Source organism: Nothobranchius furzeri, chromosome 17 (assembly GCF_043380555.1).
Source record: "Nothobranchius furzeri strain GRZ-AD chromosome 17, NfurGRZ-RIMD1, whole genome shotgun sequence".
Lineage (NCBI taxonomy): Eukaryota > Metazoa > Chordata > Actinopteri > Cyprinodontiformes > Nothobranchiidae > Nothobranchius > Nothobranchius furzeri.
Genome location: NC_091757.1, coordinates 132,684 through 146,687, shown reverse-complemented (window position 1 = coordinate 146,687; position 14,004 = coordinate 132,684).

Here is a 14,004-nt window from a genome sequence, read left to right as displayed (position 1 = left end):
ACTTCAACTTCAAGTGGGGGTGGGGGTTCACTTAAGCATGTTGAAGGGGTCAGGAGCCAACCTAACCACCCAAGTATTACTTTTTATATCCTCACCACATTCCACAGCATGTTTACGCTCTCGTGTTTTTGGGAGGGAAAAAATGTTAAAGTAGACTTGAAAAAACTTTCCCTGACTTCTAAAGTGTATCTCCACTCATTAAATGTCTTAGAGAATTATCGAATATTGAATAATTTACCCGTTTATTTGTTTGCTTTTGTTCTTTCATTAAGCAGGAAGTCTCATGGAGATCTGAGTTCTCTTCTACAAAGGGGACCTGGCCAAGGTAGCAGCCATCACAATCTAAGACACAAAACAATTCAAACCTCAGGAAAAACAGTGGATTTCTCCTCTCATGCTTCCTTTATGAAACTGATGTTTGAGGTTAAGGGAGTTTTGGATATTGTTCCAAAACCAGGGGCCATGGTAAGGGATTGTCAAGATAGGAGAAACGCTGAGAAGGAACCACTTGGGGACTCAGATGGTAACCATTAAATCTGACGGGGGAATGTACAACAGTAGCTTTAAGACATATCACCAACCAGTGTTGTTGTCTACTGATTCATGGAGGAGGAAGCAAGCATGGTGGTGTGACAGGAAGTTTTAGGATAATCAATCTTGAATAAACTAAAATAATAAACTTTATTCCTGTTTGATATTCGTTTGATTTGATAACTTTGGTTTGTTGTGACACGTTGAAAATGGTGATGCTAAGTTATGGATCTGAAATTGGCCAAGACAGCGGTGGTGTCAGTGCCGGTGGCTGTGGTTTTGCAGTGAGCATAGTAATCAGCCGCTGCATCACATAATTCCATTTTGTTGAGGAAAAGTGTTTCAGCCTTCGAGCTAGAACACTTGGTGGGTTTGGATGAGAGAATGACCCAAAAACATAAAAATAAGACCAACTCTCTGGTATCAAAGCTTGCCTGACTCCTAACAAACATGATTTGTTCTGTTTGCATTTTAGATGATGTTGCGAGTCGTTACTTCACCGTGCGTCTGGGTCCAGAACAAAGCTGATGACGGGAGGAAAAAGGGTTTTCCAAGTTTTGACTTTACTGATGACTGATGGAGAATTTCCATCTGTCCAGACAGACCTTATACGTCTGTCTCAACCTGAAGACTGCCCTGGAGAGAATCTCTGTTGTAGTTTAAAAACAGCTGCTGTGTGCTTCCTAACCTCAGTGAGAGTCCAGAGAAGAGTGAAAACAACCAACATCCATGGCCATGTTGGGCGTTTGACAGAGAGAACATACATGTAGACAAGAATTCACACTATTGAAGATAAAATGTTCCTTTAGAAGTTGTCGCACTGTTCAAAGTGATCTTTACATGCTAAATAAATATCCCATTACCTGACTCTAAACTTTGTGTGAATATTGAAGTCACTAGGAAATCTGCAGCAAGCACGTAAGGTGACAGAGCATCACTGAAGGTGTTATCGGTGACTGATGGTTTAGGAAAAGGATGAGACTTTCTAAAATGTGTCACATGTGAGGTTAAAACTTAGAACATAGTGTGTGAACTTCTGGTCCCAAACTTGTTTAAAACCTTTTAAAATTATCAGACAACCTAACTTACAACTAATTCAGTACAAAATTCTGCACAGAGTACACTATACAGGTTATCCGATGTTCAGAATGGAGTTTGTGTCATCTGACACCTGTACACATTGAACAAACAACATTCCTGAAAATTACATCCAAACACTGTGGTCCTGTCCACCTGTCCAGGAATTTTGGGGTAGAGTGTGTGAAGACCTGTCAAAGTGTCTGAAATGCCATACCCTAACTTCCCCCTCTCTGCTGGGAAACCTGGATGATGTCCCCATTGAAACACCTTTGGTTCATGTGGTTCTGACTGCCATATGCATCACAAAGAAAACTATCCTCATGAATTACAAAAATTGAGATACTCTTTGCATTAACCAGTATAGAACTCTTTTGTTAGATCATATTACACTTGATATAGCCTCTGCTTCCACTCCAAGTATATTTCTCTGGGGTCCTTTGATCGGCTCCATCACATAGCGATGATAAGGGGTCATTGATACTGTCCTGCGGGATGATGTGGGTGATGGGGCGGAGGGTCTGAGTTTGGAGTATCCAGAAATTCCCTGGAGGTGGGTTCACTGGGGGTGTCTGGGGCTGGGGGACTGCTGCATGGCCCAGGCTCAAGGGCCTCTGGTGGACCTTGGCTCCTCTGGAATAATAACAACTCTGTCCCATCATGGGGAGGGAGACGTCCAGGAGGGGGAGGACCCAATCTTACTTGGTTGTTTCATGTCTTAAATATTCTGGAAGTTGTGAAAATGCAGGGATGGGAGTAGATATTCTGCTAGGGTGGGGCTGGGTTGGTGCCCTCGGACTCCGTGGGGCTCTACAATGCTGCTGCTTTGGGCCCTGGCGAGATGGGCTGGGGTCTCCATGCCCTGGGGGGCATTTTGGGAATGGAGGTGCCTATTGGGGTCAGTAGAGGAGCTGGCTCCCTGGAGGGCTTAGGCCAACCAGCCATTCCTCCTCATTCCCGTCCATTTTTCTCCTCCTGCTCCCTCACATCATGACACAATCATGCACATACGACCTTGCGGGGTGGGCAAGTCAGGGGTGCGGGTATGGACCCCATTTCCGCATTCCTGTGACAGCCTGCCCCCCAATTTTATTTGCACCTTAAACACTTCCACCAACGACATTCCACGCAAACACACAGTTAGGGCCTTCTTCCGGCTCTTGGAGGGTGCAGACGCTTTTTTTCCTCCTCTCCTCCATATCTTATCCTCAATGCCCTTTGTCTGTCTCTTTGTGCTGGGTGCACAGCTCCTTCTACGTTTTTCTGGAAATTGGAAACTGAAATTCACTAAAATGGATCTCGTCAGTTGGTCTCTCAACGCGATTGATAAAATTTTTTCAACGATGAGAATGGGAGAAGGGGCTCCCGGATGCCCCTCTGGGACAGACCCAGTTGGACACATCATGGACTCCTGGAAACAGTGGAACTTGATTTGTTTATCTCAGCTGTCTGTGGAGGACTCTGAAGACGTGTGGATATTCATGGTGGTGGTGTCAGGTTTCCTGCTCATTGGCCTTGGAGGCTACCTGACTTGCCGGAAAATTAACGAGCTGTCGAGGAATATTGGCCTGATCCCAGAGCTCAGAGATGGTTTGCACTGTGCTGTGAATTCACAGACTCATAATTGTCGAGATGAATTGTAAGCTTGGAACTTTGGCCGAGATTCATTCATTGGCACAAAAGATGGATGCCATCAAGGAGAGAGTGGACGAATCAGCACGGACTGGGATAGATTAATGTCCATTATTGGGATTTTGAGAGGTTGAGGACCAAGAAACTGTAAGACAGAGAGGAAATGATCTCTGTCTGGCCCCAAAACAATTTCTAATCGGAATCTGGCGCCCTTGAGCCTGCAAGGCTCCAACAAAAACTCCCCCCTCTGAAGATATGTGGAATGTGATGTCGCTATGGCAACTCAACTCTGTCTCCTTTCCCAGCCTGGGCGGGACTGCGGGAAAGCCGCTGAAACCTTCCAGGGTCACTGCAGCCCTCCAACCCTCAATGCTCCTCCCCATCCACACTGAGGTGACATGCGCTGCTTATCGTGGCTGCAGGAACTGAAGAGGGGATAGTCCCAACCCACCACCCCACCTAGTGGACACTTATGTTGTGTTGTCTGAAGTCTGTTGCATATCTGTCTGAGGCGTTTTTTTTTTTTTTTTTTTTTGCAGAGCAAAGCTGCCCTCCTGGTGGGAGGGTAACTCTGAAGTACCTTTTTTCCCTCCACCTGAACCAATCCTCATCTTGTCACGTTCTGCCCCTGCCTTCCTGACTGTGCCTCTCTCCTGCCCTGATTAGTCCTTACTGTTCTCACCTGCCCCTCGTTAACCTGCCCATGTGTTCCTGATTTCCCTGTGTATTTATACCTCCCTCCTTGTACCAGTCTTCGTCGGATCATTGTATGTGCATGTGCTTGTTTGTCCTGTCTCTCCCGTTCCACCATTAAAACCATTTTTATTTTTCATCCGTGCCTGCTCTCCTGCCTCCTGAACTCTCCTCCACACATGGTCCATCATCTCCACTCCTCCCAACATGACACATCTAACCCTCTTATCTCTATTAAGGTAGCGCGACTCAGGGTTGCAAATGACCACAGTCACCAATTCTTGTCATGTGTCTTGCCCATGTATGTCTGATCTCTGAATTGTGTGTACTGAAACTCTAATTTCCCTCTGGGATTAATAAAGTATCGTTGATTTGAGAGTGACCACACTCAATGGCATTTGACATGGGGATCTTTCAGCCTCATCCCTTGTGCCAGTGCCCACTTCCAATTTTAAACTGCACTTAGACACAGAGGGTGGTGGGGGGAAGTGGGGTTGTGTGGTTGCATCAGCTGGCATAGGCCATACGATGCCTGCACTTCCTGCTCACCACAGCCATGGAATACACCTCATCAACACACACTAACACTGTATTGGAGCAGGCGGAGGGAGACTAGGAGTCTTAGCACACTTCTGTTGTTGCTTGGCTTCCCGGGTCTGGAGGCTAGGAGGGGGAGCTGGTCATCATGTAGGGGTCTGGGGTGGCGGGTTGCTTTGCTCAGCATTGGCGGGGGAGCTCATCAGCATTCCAGCAGAAAGGGGCTAACTCTGGGAACCGGTGATGGTTGTACCCCTTGAGCAGCAGTACCGGGACCAGAGTGAGTAGGGTGTGTATGGGGAGCGTGAATGCGCGTTTAGCATTCATTTTGTAAGTCTTAGGTTGTATGTGTGAGCATGAGGGAGGGAGTGTGTGACTGTGTCTGTATATGAATGTATATGTGAGGTGGGGTCTTGGCTCCTCCCCTCCCCTGGGACTTCTTGTGCTGCTACACATCTTTGCATACCCTCCCCCTGCCACATTTGGTGTGGAGTGTGGTGCCTTTGTCTGCCTGAGTGTTCACTCCCGGGTCAGGGGGTTCAAGATTTTTGGAGTCTGTCTGATCGATCCTGGTGGCTGCCTGGTGGGATCTGAGTCCCTGGGCTCTGTTGGGTCCCCGGCGGGGTGGTCGCCCCTGGGTCCCAGGTCGCTGGGTTTCGGGCTCGACCTGCTTGGGGGTGGGAGGCTGCGGGCGGGCCTGTGGGCTTGCCGTTGATGTCTCCCAGGACTTTGCCGGCTGCTGGTTGTGGCCCCCCCACCCCCCAATCCTCTGCACCTCTCAAGAGGGGGCTGGGGCTTTTCTGGTTGCAGTCTCCCTGGGGTCACTGTGCTCTGGGGCAGCTCCTGGATCTTTGGGACTTGGAGCTCCTTCCATCTCCTACACATCTTTGGGGGGCAGATCTGTGGCCCCTCATACTCTCTATTGGACGCTCCTATAGAGAAACCTTACATAAACAAGCGCGTGTACACACACAGGTGCTCACATGGTGCTCTCATAAGTATGGACTTGGGCACGTTCAACACATGTCTTAAGGCTGTGGTTGGCACTTAATGCACTGTGATGTATTATCGTGTGATTGTTCAGTAAAACAATGTTGATTTTATATTTCCTCATCAGGTTGACGGAGTGATAGTTTGCTCCAGTTGTATTGTTGTGTGTCCCTTTTTTTTGTTGTTTTTCTCTTTCTGCAGGTCTAGAAGCAGACTCTTGTTCATTATTGATAGTTTATTTTTGTAGTCCCGCTTCCTGCTGTAATCTGGGCTATTATAGAGTTGAGTAACTGGAGTAGATTACACGCCTGAGTAACAGGAGTATACACACCTGAGGATAAGAAAGGCTTAATGCGAGCCAATAGTTCATATTTAGTGACCAAACTACATCTAGCTGACATCAGTCAGAGACAAAGAATACTTCTGACTCTTAAAGTCATTTATTAAAAATATGCCTGCTACAAACTCAAGTGTTTCAGAGCAAAACAATAACTGTTCACATGTGCATGATATGCTTTGTGCACATGTGTAGTCACAAGTTCACTTCTATCTGCTAACGTGTCCACTGCAGACAAGAGACCCTCCATGGAATGCTTCTGCCAGCTTGTTCTGCTGAGCCGTATGCTCTTAGACTCCCTCTCTGTCAGCTCACTGAAGAACTGACTGCATCATGGCATTAAACCATTCATCTCTCTGCCTCCTGCTCAGCCTCTGACCCGATCATTTCCCACACAGTAGCCAGACGTGTGTCACCTCTTTTTCTCCTTCCTGGAAAAACCGCATGGAGGGTGGAGATAGAATTAACACACAAGTGTCATATAATACACTAAATTCTAATTCTGTGGAATGAGATGTTTATACCAGGTTTGGGGTAGCAATGGCTGCTGGCAGGTAGTAGGTTGTAGGTGTAGTGTAGATGCTGAAGGATTAAAGATTTTAGAATTAAACCATTTTGATGACCACAGAGATTACACATTTACATAATAAGGCTGTTCTGTACCTGGTGTAGGGGTGGCAGAGGCTGAAAGAAGTTGTTGCCTCTGCAGACGCTGGCTCTGGTGTAGCAGCTGGAGGGATAAATATTCAATTTATAAAAATACCTTTATCAGTAGCATACTGTGTCCTAAACTAACTTACTGACTCAGTGATAAGTTATAAACACATTAATCAAACAAGCCCACCATAATAACGTACTATAGATGATAACAACTCTGTACTGCTTATATCAGAAAATTAATGCATACAATATTTAATGGCGTGTGTGTTTGCGTTGTTTGTGTACGTGGTTCACGAAAGTGAACATCAAGAATAAAGCAGAAATTCACCAAAAAGAAAGCTAAATAATGACTACATACTACTTTGGTACAAACACATGCTCGCAATCGGCGGCTTTTGTTCTGAGATTTCATCCCAAAATGGACAATTTTCTTCCGTTCTATCAAAAGAAGAGATGAAACATTTGTAAATGCATTAAGGCGTTTTTCTTTACCTGTTCGGTTTTGGCGAGGTGTGCTGGCAGCAGCAGGAGTATCCGGGATGCAGTCCAGTTTGTTTCTGAATAAACAAACACAACTCGGAACAGAGAAGGTGCAGAAATCCAGCAAGGGGCATAGCTCACCAAGCGCCGATGTCACCTTAGTTCCCCACAGAAGTCCCAGCCTCGGAGTAGGAGCCAAAATGGTTCTAGGAAGTACGGGAAAAGGTTCCTAGTTCCCATATGTTCGAACACATGCAAAAGCGGGCTGGATCCTGAAAAGGTTCTAGAAGCTACAAAAGGTTCCTACAGTCGGAAAGGGCCTTTTGTCTCATCACTCCAGAGTCAGTAGTCTTCAACTCTTCCAGCATGGAGCCTAGCTAAGCCTAGATGTACTTTTATGTGCATGGGCTTTAGGAGAGGCTTCCTTCATGGACGATACCCATGCACGCCATTCCTCTGCAGGGTGCGCCGTATGGTGTCACGGGAACGGTCTCTCCAGTTTGGCTTTCTACTGCTTTAGCTAACTGCAGTGAACTTGCATGGTGATTTTCTTCAGCCCTTCTCATCAGAAGATGCTCCTGTAGAGATGTTAACTTCTGTGGACGGCCTGGACGGCTCAGTAAGATGGTTGCACTTCCATCTTTCTTAACCCTCTCAGGCTCAAAATGAGTTTTGATAAAAGGACAAACAACTAAGTCCTTCAGGGGTTCTTCTGAGTTAAAAAATGCTCATGAAACACGTATGCGGAGTAACCAGGCAGGTAGGTTTTAACGTTGCAAATCTGCAACGCCTGCCTCCAGAGGGTTAAATGATTGAATCTCTTTGCTACAGTATTCTGACTGATATGTAAAGCTCTGCTGATCTTCTTGTAGGCCTCACCTTTTTGTACATAAATTATTTCCTTTCTCAGATTTTGTGACATTTCTCTTCTTTGTGGAGCCGTTGCTGACAGCATGAAACAGGAAGTGCTTTTCTTTTGTCTCACGCATTAGGGTTGGTTCACATAAGTAGCCAGTTTTAATACACGTGGGGAAGTCTGCGGTATCCTCCATAATGAGGTAAACAAAGGCGGGGATTAGCTGTGTTGCTATTGGAGACTCTGAACCACATTATATTATTAATTTGCTGTGTCCTCTTCATAAAACTTGTCCTCCGCTGCAGCAGGCCACACACACACACACACACACACACACAGACACACACACACACACACACACACACACACACACACACACACACACACACACACACACACACACACACACAGCTTTCTCCTCTCTGTTGGCTCACTGGGGGAAAGAGCTCTGATGCAGAGGACAGGGACACACCCACACACAGCTCTCTCTCTTCTCTCGTTCCCACGAAGCGGACGCTAAGTGCTGGAGATGGAGAAGTTTATTTAACAGCATCCATCATGAAACTGAATCGCGCATGTCGGAACCCCAACTCCACCCCGGCTGATTCTTGCCAGTCGGAATACTCGTTTTTACTCAATTTTGCAACATGAGCTTGTTAGGGAAACCCCTTTGTGTGTGAAAATGAACAAATTTTGTTTGCAATCAACGGCCCACATGTGTGATTATTTAATGTAGTTTGGTATCTCATAGAAAAGGATAGGAAACCAAAAGTTTCCAGCACTGTATTTATAGAATTATTTAGGTTATTGTCTTTAATGCGGGGGGGGGGGGGGGGGGGGGGGGGGGGGGCGCTTGCATATATTGGGATTGGTTCATATCTGAACTGGAAATTAGGCATTAGACTGTATCAGTACATCTGGTATCAGTAAAACGGCCAATATGAACAGCTGTTGTTTAGGTGTTAGCTTGTTCTCAACACAGACAATAGAGACGGCAGGTGAAGGGAACAGTAATACATTAAAACTGGAATCCAATGATGAAATAATTACAAATGGATCAGCTGTTAAAGATCTTACAACATTTTATTTGCAATTTCAAAAGATGGAACAAGGTCCTCCCCCTTGTTCTCATGGATATCTACATTTAGGGAGCCCTATTATACTGAATGAGAGATCTGTGTCGAGTAGTGACAAAAAGAGGAATCATGGCACGTTGGTATGTGACGCTGATGGAGCTTTGACCAAGCATCGGTATAAGATGAGTTAGGGAGTGAATGTGTTGGACAATATATGTTTGTGTACCGAGTTATTAGTTTTTAACTCTGGCACTACCTTGCTAAGCATGGTGATATCACAGATCAGACGCCAGGATGAATAGACTCACCACTACACCGGTGCTCCTTCCAATCCATAACAAATATATTCAATTACTTTATTATCTTGATCAACGTTTTAACCAAATGAAACAAGGCCAACATTCAGGTGACTTATTTCTTTGGTTTGTTATCAGTTGTTTAGTGGATGTTAGTTGTGGGTAGTAAACATGAATGAATACATAATTAGTGAAATTATTCAAAACTGTGTTTCTCATAATCCACCAGAGAGACATGGTGAGCAGAAAATGGACAAAGCGTGGGTATAAATAAAGTCAGCTCACAAAGCCAAGGAGCAGTGGCACATGATTGGAGAGAACATGCACATGAGAAAGGTTACAAGCAGCCAGTGGCCCATTTGTCTTGTTTGGATACAAACTACTTGATTCCCTAAATGAGTGGTGAGGAATCCTGTGGCATCAGCACTTAATCACAGCCAGCTCACCATTATAAATCAGTTGAACTTCTGACACTTGAACTTTATTCTGTGCACATTGTAAAGGCCACAGGCACAGGCTCGCACTATTAGCAACGGGCTGATCCATGGCGTGTGCATTCAGGTCACAAAGCAGGGCGCAGGATTCACGGTGCATGTATCACCTGAGCTTTCTGAGGGCAGAAAATAATAATGTGACAAGAGCCAAACACCGAGAAGGATAAGCGAAGAGCTCTTTATAGCCCCCTTTTGATGGGAGAACATTTGAGAGCTGGAAGCAACTTTTAAATAAAACAAAAATTTATTTTGTGTAGCTGTTTGCAAGATTTTAATAGTAATTACACATATCACAGAAAAGTTAAAATAAAAACATTTGAGTACTTATTTAGTGGTAAAATATTAAAATAAATGTCAGAGATGTCCAAATCAGGAGTTTTGTTCCCAATCTGGTCCCAGTCATTTAAAATTTATAACCCCATTATTTATTTATTAATTTAACAAAAGATAAACAAATGTTAAATTTACTAAAATCAGTCCATTTAAGTTTCTGTAGAAGAGTAAAACTTTTTGTCTAAAGTAAAAGTGAATTACTGACTGCAGCTTAAACAAAGGGAAGGGGAAAACAGCAGGTCAGCTGGACCAACTCACATTTGGATTTCAGGGTCCTCGTTTGTATGGCTTGCTTGTGTACTAAACTGGGTCCTTTTCTATGCAAACTGTGTGATTAAAAAATCTTAATGGGTGCAGCGAAGATGTTCCTACATTTAATTAGAAACCATAAAATATGAAATATCACGAAGTATGAAACATCACCTTAATGGATCTTAAAGTAAATTTAATCAGAAGATCGGATCTTTTTATTGCAGGGATTGAGCAACACTTCGTATTAACTTCAAGAAAAGAGAGTGAGTCAAGTTTTAAAAGTTTAAATATTTATTACTAAACAAATTAAAACTAGACTAACTTTAACACTAGGTGTATGGCGTAACTAAGGTGAGGTAAGACTGAGAAGGGTGTATGTGTGAATATTTCTGAACCAGCAAATCCGAAGAAACGATAAGTTCTGGTGGGAGTGAAGATGATGTTTCGCGCTAGGCTTGGTTTGGAGATTTATAAAACACACTGAGACGCCATTCTGTCGGTCTACGTACCATTGACGGAAGTCCCCGTCTAGATCAGGAGGTGTCGAGGTCCAGCTTGAACCTTTCTGGAGCCGAAGCCTGTAGCACAGCTGCGGCTGCCGACCAGTCCTGTCTTTGAGAAATTCCCAGGTCACGACAGTTTTACTGGCATCTAGCGAGACCCAAAAAGGGGTCGTGATGGTTCAGCTTTTATTCTGAAGGAACCGTTGCAGCAGGTGGAACATGCAACAGATTTAATCCAGCTTGTCGTTAGGTTCTTTCGGCTGAAGAGGAAAGTTACGGTTTGGCCACTCCCGACAACTTCGCTAGAGAGCTTTTAACTCAAGTTAAACATGATGTGGGAATAGTTTTATAATTTGGATGTTCTGATTTACGGTCGAATCAAAAAGGGACAGATTTACCAAGCACCACCAAAACCACGCCTTGCATCAGACCTGGAAGGTTCTGAATGTATCAGTAAAAGCAATGTGTCATGTGACTTTTTAAGCATTACGTGGGAATATTTAAAGGTATATTACTTATTATATTCTATAGGATTATAACATCAATGTAGCGTAACAGTTAATGGCTCTTTTATGAAAGATGAACCATTCTACATAATAATCTGGAATATTAATTTTAACAAATTAATAACCAAATGTTATAGAGATAAGAAGACTCAAAGTTTGTTTTCATCGATAAACTGACGACTGGCGTCAGAGCAAATGTGTTTTGAAGTTACTGTGGATACGGACCTGTATGAGCAGGTGTGAAAGTCATCGCTAAACATCTTCAAAAACATTATTTAATTAAGTATACTGATTCATTATAGGTCATTATGATTACCCAAAGCATAACAATCATTCATTTGATTAAAATACATTTATAATGAGCAAAGTGATCAAATGATTATTTAGCATTAATAAAACACAGAAGCTTAAGACTCTGTTTTATTATGACTGGACTGTGTGTGGTCCTTCTTCTGAAGAGCAGGTGTTCAGATGTTGTGGAGTCCTTCAGACTTGCTGGCGGCTTAGGTCTTAATCTGTGGGTGAAGGTGCTGCGTGACCCAGCTTTGACCCAGCCGGGCAAATACGACCTTTGGCACAGAAACCCATACTTCCTCACGTTACATCAAGTAATTAATATTTTCATTTCACAGATTGGTTCACATTTTATTATTGACTAACACTTTGTTTGATTAGCTTTATTAAAAATAGAGTTACCATAGCATACCACCTTTATTTATGTAGCACTTTTAAAACACAGCCATACGGCTGACCAAAGAGCTGAACAGTCGCACAATAACAGAGATAGAAAACATAAAACAGTACTATGAAATACAACCAATAATAAAAAAGACAAGCTGATAAAAAAGTACCAATAAAAACCTTACAATGGATGATAAAATAAGAGTGGTAAAAATCAAACTAACAGCTAACTATTAAAAGCAAGGGTAAAACAGTGTCTTTAGTCTAGACTTAAAATCTGCCAAGGTGGATGCCAGTCGAACTGTGACTGGAAGTTCGTTCCACAGTTTAGGACCCGCGACAGAGAAAGCTCTTTGTCCGCATGATTTGTAACACGCTTTCGGGACCTCGAGGAGCAACAGGCTGGAGGACCTGAGTGTGCGACCAGGAGTATAAATTGAAAGAAGATCAGATAAGTACACAGGGGCAAGACCATGGAGGGATTTGAAAACAAAAAGTAGCATTTTATATTGGACCCTGAAAGTGATGGGCAACCAATGAAGGGATTTGAGAACTGGTGTTATATGCTGGCGCCCGTCAGTACGCGTTAGGAATCTAGCAGCTGCATTTTGAACGAGTTGAAGTCGGGCAAGGGTTGACTTATTGACACCCAGCAAAATTGCATTCGAGTAGTCGAGCCTAGATGTGATGAAGGCATGAGCAACTGATTCCAAATTTTTCCTAGATAAAACGGCTCTTACTTTGTACAGATGGCGGAGTAGGAAAAAACAAGATTTTACAGTGGCATTGACCTGGGCGTCCATCCTTAGAGATTAATCCATCTTCACACCCAGGTTTGTCACAACGGTTTTTAGATTTCACAAAACAGATGAAAGATCTGGGCTTTGGAATGAGCTAGATCTGACCATATTAAACAGGATCAGTTCAGTCTTGGAATCATTGAGATGAAGAAAATTTGTGGCCAGCCAACATGTCACATCACGTAGGCAATCGAGAAGAGGCTGGATGGATTGCTGCAGTTTCACCCACATGTAAATCTGACAGTCGTCAGCATATAGGTGATATTGAACACAGTGTTTTTTTTAGAATTAAGCTGAGGGGAAGGAGGTAAAAAAATTGCGCCCACATTTTCAAAGTTAAACACATCTCTTTTAACAGCGGTAGTTTCTGCATCTACACTGCTCCACTTCAGCTCTCTCCCCCCTCCCCATGTGCAGTGCGCCTACAGCCTCTCAGAGTTCCTGCTGCACTAAACATTAAAATAATTATTTCATTTTCTGTTCCTCACTTCTGATTACCTTCAGTGGTGTCTGTTTGTTGCAACCAACAAGTACAAAAACTAGCTTGTTTTTATTTGACTATTTTTCTGTCCTGTCTGTTTATTATCTTCCTGCATCTCCTCTCAACCCTAAAGAAAAACTGCTACCTGGGTTCATTTATATTCACCTTATGAGTTACCTTTGAACTGCAGTTCTAAAAGATCTACCGACCACAAAAACAGCGGAGTGCGCACTGCTCGCCGACCGCATCAGTGAGGTGAAGTTATTGGAGGACAAAACAGGTGATGCGCCCCGATCCACAGCAGCGAAATGCATCAGGCGCAAATAAAAGACAGAAAACATCAAAGGAAATGAGCCGACATGAACGATCGCGTGTTAAATTTGTTCTTGATGTGGCGACAATTAATTTGATGTTACTGTGGCCGTTCTCAGGATGCAGATGTCTGGAGCGCGTCAACGATCAGAGCTTTGCATGCGCATGCTGGTTAAGATTAGGATGGGGGTGAGGGAAAGGTTAAATTGCAAGAGGGTAAACGTCACAATTTGGTTAAATGTCCGTTTTACGGCGGGCGTCAGTATCGACGCTCTGGCACAGCGCATTGCCTCCCGATGCGCAGGGGCTCGTCACCTGCTGTCTTTTCCGAGGACTGCATCTTGTCGCTCATTATCACGTGACAGTGACTAGTTGCTGAAAGGCATAAAAAGTCACTACAGAGCAGTGAAGTTGACTAGTCGACTAGTTCATACAACCCCTAGTGAGCACCTGTGTGCGTTGACACGCTTGTATATG